We start from the raw sequence: 6,202 nt of genomic DNA, 5'->3' as shown, positions 1-6,202 counted from the left end.
AAAAAAAAAAAAAATCTGCTTTCCCTGTAAACAACTTACGCACAAAGTTCCCAAATAAGACAAATTTTCTATTCAGTTATGAGACTGAACTCAGAGTCCAGAATCTCTGAACAATGATTTGTGTCTTCATGAAAGAAGGGGGACACTTGATAAAAACTTAGTTCTGCTTTCTGGAAAAAGCTTACATGTCTGTTTTTTTCCAGAATCACTGTTTCCACTTTCTGTGATATCTCTCATTTACTGTTTTGGCCTTAGTATCTTGATAAGGAAAAAAAAAACATATTTATCCTGTTTCCTGCCAGTAGATTAGGGGGGGCCCAAGGCAACTTTAAATCTCTAAAATTCTTAGCCTCTTCATTAATACAAACTGATCAATATAACTTTTTTTAAAACTTAATCGGCTTCATATTTATTCTTTATTTAGAATAGCACCCACAATAATAACTATACTCGATAATTTACATAATCTACTTCTTATATCTATACTCATTTTTACTTTATACAGCCCTTATGATTTAAACTCAGATAGCTTAAGCCCACAATGCTAGAATGGGATAAATAATTAATATATTTTCTCTGAAGAATGTTCAACTGAAACAAAGCACTATATACCACACTATTAGTAGCCCTTTATGTGAAACCTTTTAATCTGGACAGAAGTTTGAATAAGTGTGATATTCAGACAGTTGGTTTTATAATCAGTGTAATGATGAGTTTTAAATGTTTTTGGGTGCCAGAGCTTTCTTGATTTTAGAAACTGGGTGTGAGAAGCATGTGCTTCTTCAAATTATCATGGTTTTGTACTTTCCATCCCTTTTCATTCTTTTTAGCAAACCTGAAATTAATATCTGACTTCTTTTTTGGAGTCAGTAGCTAATGGCACACATAACTAACATTTTGTTTTTCAAGCTGTTACTCAAAAGATAAAATGTCATTACATCGATGATCTGTCTTCCTTGCTATCAGAAGTAACAATTTTACTAGTTTCTTTGTCACCATATTGCTTGAATCACTATTTTTCCATGCTGCAATAACAATTTCTCCCATTTTGCTCACTGTAGGACTTTCAGAATATGTCCCATATTGTACTTATCTGTAACAGCAGTATTTCCTTCTGTTACTACCTATTTCTGTTCATATCAGGATGGGGTCACTTGCATGGAGTTAGCAAACTGCTTCCAGGTTTCAGTGGATAGTGAAACAAAAGTTATTACATATTCATACTACTTTTCCAAAATGAGTTGTTTTGTTGCATATTAGCCTTGAATATAAAAGAGGATATAGACCAATTCCCATTTTCATCTTGATAGTGCTTCAAAGATCACTAAGGCAGGAGAAAGGGACTAGATAAATAGCGCTGTGTTATGGCTACTGATGATTTTGCCCAGAATTGTCTTCCATCACTTAAACTGCTATACCATTTCCCAAAACAAGTCACAAGTTGATTCTTAACTTTAAAGGGAGAGAGAAACACCATCATATGCTTTGATGAAGTGATGACCCCGAAATTTTGATGGACAGCATTAATATCTAATACATTGTTTATATATAAATAGCACAAAAGAAAGTATGAAGATCTATACATAACAAATAAAGTCCAGGACTTATTCAGCATCATTTTTTAACAATACATACTCTCTTTTACTTTCAACTATTAATAAAGCTTTACAAAAAATTTAATTTTGTGATATTATTTGAGTAGTTAGTGAAAAATTGAAGATGTAAAATTTGTAAATTTGCAGGAGTTTCATTTTGTCACATCCATAAAGTTTAGAACACATATCCTTAAAATTTCAAAAACACAAATAACATTTTACTTTGGGATCTGGAGTTAAACCTGGACAATTGTATTTTTGTAAAAAACATTAGCAGTATGTGATTTGCCTGGAATATAGTAATCAAGTTGCCTTTGGAATAATCAATATGTTTCTGTTTTCGTTTGTAAAGTTCTTATATTTTTAAATGCATCCCACCAATGTCCTTTTTAACACTTTTAATGTTTTAAAAAGTCTGTAAGATGAGCTATTTGAATAAAGAAGAAGTAAATATTCCTTTTATTCTTTCAAATATTTTTTCAAGTTAGCATCACTTCAAGAATCCCTCCAGGTACTTTTGATATGCCCTGTTTTCTTTGGTGCTGCTGAATGAACCAATTTAGATTCTTATTATAGGCTCAAAATGCCAAGCTTTTTTTCCACACAGTGATTCTGTTTGTGTTTTTGTTTATTGCTGTTGTTGTTTCTTCCTCTCTCCCCTTCAGTATTAATTCAGATTCAGTGAGTGCCTGGCTTCCAGGCATTTGCATCGCAATAACTCCAAGTGGCAAGCTAGTAGGCTCTGGCCTGTAGCCAGAGGGGCCGAGCTTCCCTGAGCTTCCTTGTGCTTTCACTACTTCTTCAATGGATCTTTGGTATTAGCTTAAAAAGGTGCAATAAATCGGGCTGTTTCCTCAGTTGGAATGCTATGATTGAATTAAAGAACATTTTAATATTTTACATGAATCTCAGAACATCTGTTAAAATCTAGCTGAATATGCTGTGGTCTAATGGACTGGAAAAGCATTTTGTGACTGTCCACTCTAGTAATTTTCTCAGCTGCCTTTCTTATTGTTAATGTTTCAGCAATTGCATTCTGTGTCACTGAGTGGTCAGAGCAATTTCCGCTCACAAGTCAAAGCTAAGCAGTTATCCTCTTTATCTTTTTTTTTTGGGGGGGGGGAGGTGGTGAATTGTGGCAGATATCTTCATATAAAATCCCTGAAGTCTCAAAAATGTTTGTGGCCAAAGAAAGCATGAAATCTAAACAGAAATTATTAGCCTACTTCAATAATCCTCTTAAGAATTTATATAACACATATATAAGAAGTATACTTGTTTTTTTTTTCCAGAATTGAAGTCCAGAGAAAATAAATTTAAAAAATGGTTTGGATATTTTCTCTTTCACATATACACACAATAGAAAGGGAACAAATTTTCAATATTTCATGATTTCAAAATGAAATGTGAGGAAGATACTTTAAAACACTAGTTTCATCTATCACTAATGTAAATTTGTTCATTTGTCTATCAATTTAACAACTTCTTTTATTCTTTGCTACATTTCAGAAATGATACTAGGTTCTGTACTTAAAACTGGTTTGTAACATCCCTGATAAGAGAAACTAGGAAACAGATAATTAAATTGGATAAATATAAATAGAGCACATGGGAACATTTGGTTGAGTCCAATACCAATTTACAACAAATGATTTTTTGTTGTCTCTCTTTCAATCTCAATTTTTGTCTCCTATAGGCAAGGAATCTATTCAAATTGTATTTAATTTAGTGTCTTGCATTTTGTATTGCAAATACATATCTTCTTAGTCTTTTTGTTAACTGAGTGGGTAATTTTTTTCTGACTAATGAATGAAAAGTGGAAGGGCCCATTTCATACTCAGTGAAATGTCTCTGAATAACACATTTAAAATTACCAGTTCCTCCCAATCAACAATCTTTATGAGACTGTTCACTTTATTTTCTGCATTGTATTTATTGACATTTAGAAAGCGAAGTATTTTTGTGTAATTGTTGTATGCTTTCCCATGCTCTGAAAGGCACACATTTGAATGTAAGATCAACAAAGGCAAAGTATTTCTTCAATTTTTCTACTGATTTTATTTTCTTTCCTTTTAGATCTATAATAGAGCTTGGAATATAGAAAGTACAGTATAAAGTAGCAATTATCAGTGGAGAAAGGTATGTGATAAGGTGGAGTATAAGTATTTTCCAAAATGTTGGATATATACATATGCGTGGATGTACATGTACATATGCATATATGTAAACATACATATACAAACACATGTACATACATATATATACACATATATTTTATTTCTTTTTATAGATTACTATATATGAAATGTACAAAATACACTTTTTAAATACAAAATGCTATACATGTATGGATAAAATACTAGTTGCACACACATACATAGACACTTGTTCCTGCGTGCTTGAGTTTTCATATTTTTTCTCTTTAAATTGTTCATTTACATTGTACATATTTTTATATATGGTGTAGTCCACCACGAAACGCATTAAAGAAGTAAGTATAGAAAGGGAATTAACTTAAGGGCTTAGATGAGAATAGATTAATATTAAACCACTTAGAATGTTGCAGTTTAAGAGTTCAAAGATTACAGATTTCTGATTATGGTAACGTCTTGGTATGGCAATGGAATATGAAGTTAAAGTGGACTGCAGTGAAAATTGCTTCAGTGAATTAATTTAAGGATTTGTGAGGCCAGGTTTAATAGGCTGCCTATAGCTCTCGATATCAGGAAGGATGATGACAGGTTAGTCAATTAGAATAAAAGTGTCATGCAGGAGCCTAAGCTAATTTGGGAAAGTAACCATGAGTGTGGTAGAGTCATCAGATTACTATAGCTACAAAGATATTGAAATTCTGCAGTGTATTTTTACTAATAGCCTTAAAATCAACACATATTTTCAGCTTCCCGTCATTTTCCTTACCTCTGTTTTTCAAAGTGGATTCAGAGAAGTTCCTACTGTAGGGTCTGTCCCCTGTAGTTCTTAAGACAGTGTAGACGCAGAGCAAAGTAGTACCGAAACTCTAGTTCCTCTTTTCTCCTCCACCAATTAGGTATGAAGAATTCAGACTCCACAGACAATCATATAGTGTTATGACTACTCTAATGGAGAAAGAAAACATCCTTTACATTGATATTATTTTCCTATAATCATGACCAACATGTCATAGATTATTTTTTCCTTTGTGATGACACAGATTGATCTAAACCTTTCAAATTTTGACCTCCTGAAAACAATGTTGCATGACCAACCTCTAGATTCATACCTGTATTTGTTGCTGTTTTTGTTCTCCCTACTCAGAAGTAGCATTTGGGCAACAGACCATGATTATCCATTCCATGATTGAGGTTTCTGTGCCTGATTTATAAACATGTCGTCCCTTGTTATCCCATTTTATACGATTGAATTCCTGATTTGGTTGCTTCTTTTCCAGGATCCTGTCTAATTTTCTTATATATATATTTTTTTATATATTGTAGACTATTTTCACTGAGGAAATAAAAGTTATTGTTACCAAACAATGTTTCATCTATTTGAAAACAAGCATGATATTTACATGGCTTTTTCCTTTCTTTAAATTTTCTGTTTTTTGGACAAATCTTTTGATCTTCACTATCTTTGGTACATTATCCTTGACAGACAACACTTCAGAGAAAGAAACAAACAAAAGCTTGTTTATAATAATCTTCCTTATTCTACATATTGAGTAAAGAGTGAAAATTGCATACATTATTGGGACTTGCAACACACTGATGGACCCTCTGTCAGCTAGAAGGCTCATTTTTTTCATACTAATGTTAAACCAAGTGATACTTATTGTAAATTTTAGTTGTTTTACTGACTGAAGTATAATCATAACTATTCCTTGTTCCAGCCAAATTATATTCAGCCGATTTTTCTACATGCTCATATTCTTTTAGGGCCTTGACTCAAACATATAACTTACATTTATAAGGACCATTGTTCTTCATCCATGAAATCCATGAAANTATTCCAGTTCCTCATGTGTAACTTTAACCTCCTGAATATACTGAATGAATTCTACCAAATGGAATAAAAACCTGTTGAATGGAACATTTATTTTAAAAAAATAAACAATTCTTAGAAGCCAGAAGGGAACTCAAACTTAGACTAAAAATAAGACAAAGATATTGAAGGAAATTAAAAAAGATTTTTTAACCAGGGCACCTGGGTGGCTCAGTGGGTTGAACATCTGACTCTTGATTTTAGCTCCAGTCATGATCCCAGGGTTGTGGGATTGAGCCTCACAATGGGCTCCATTCTGAGCATGGAACCTGCCTAAGATTCTCTCTCTAGGGGCACCTGGGTGGCTGAATCAGTTAGGCATCCGACTCTTGATCTCAGCTCAGGTCATGATCTCACAGTTTGTGACTTTGAGCCCTACATCAGGCTCTGCTCTGAATGCTTGGAAGCTGCTTGGGATTTTCTCTCTTGCTTTCTCTCTCTGCTCCCCTCCTGTTCATGTGCTCACTCTCTCTCAAAAATAGATAAAACTTAAAAATAAAAAAAGATTCTCTCCCCCTCCCTCTTCCCTCCTATATGTTGTCTTTCTCTCTCTCTAGAATAAGCAAAAAAAATTAAAATATGAA

The 6,202-nt window shown here is 33.1% G+C and overlaps 1 long non-coding RNA gene across 2 annotated transcripts in view; it reads right to left on the bottom strand.

The window, feature by feature from the left end:
• Positions 1 to 5,835, bottom strand: part of LOC144234757 (uncharacterized) — a 15,652-nt gene extending 9,817 nt beyond the window's left edge. Inside the window, exons 1-5 of one of the 2 annotated variants that reach the window (XR_013336056.1) lie at positions 5,781 to 5,835; positions 5,539 to 5,653; positions 4,858 to 5,081; positions 4,515 to 4,693; positions 2,088 to 2,461 (exon numbers count right to left, since the gene is read on the bottom strand). This is a non-coding gene — a long non-coding RNA (uncharacterized LOC144234757). Of the gene's footprint in view, positions 1 to 2,087; positions 2,462 to 4,514; positions 4,694 to 4,857; positions 5,082 to 5,538; positions 5,654 to 5,780 lie in introns of those variants that run through there. The other variant, XR_013336057.1, reaches the window with a different exon arrangement.
• Between the last annotated feature and the right edge of the window lie 367 nt (positions 5,836 to 6,202).

Source organism: Crocuta crocuta, unplaced genomic scaffold (genome assembly GCF_008692635.1).
Source record: "Crocuta crocuta isolate KB4526 unplaced genomic scaffold, BGI_CrCroc_1.0 scaffold709, whole genome shotgun sequence".
NCBI lineage: Eukaryota > Metazoa > Chordata > Mammalia > Carnivora > Hyaenidae > Crocuta > Crocuta crocuta.
This window is presented reverse-complemented; position numbering and strand designations above follow the sequence as displayed.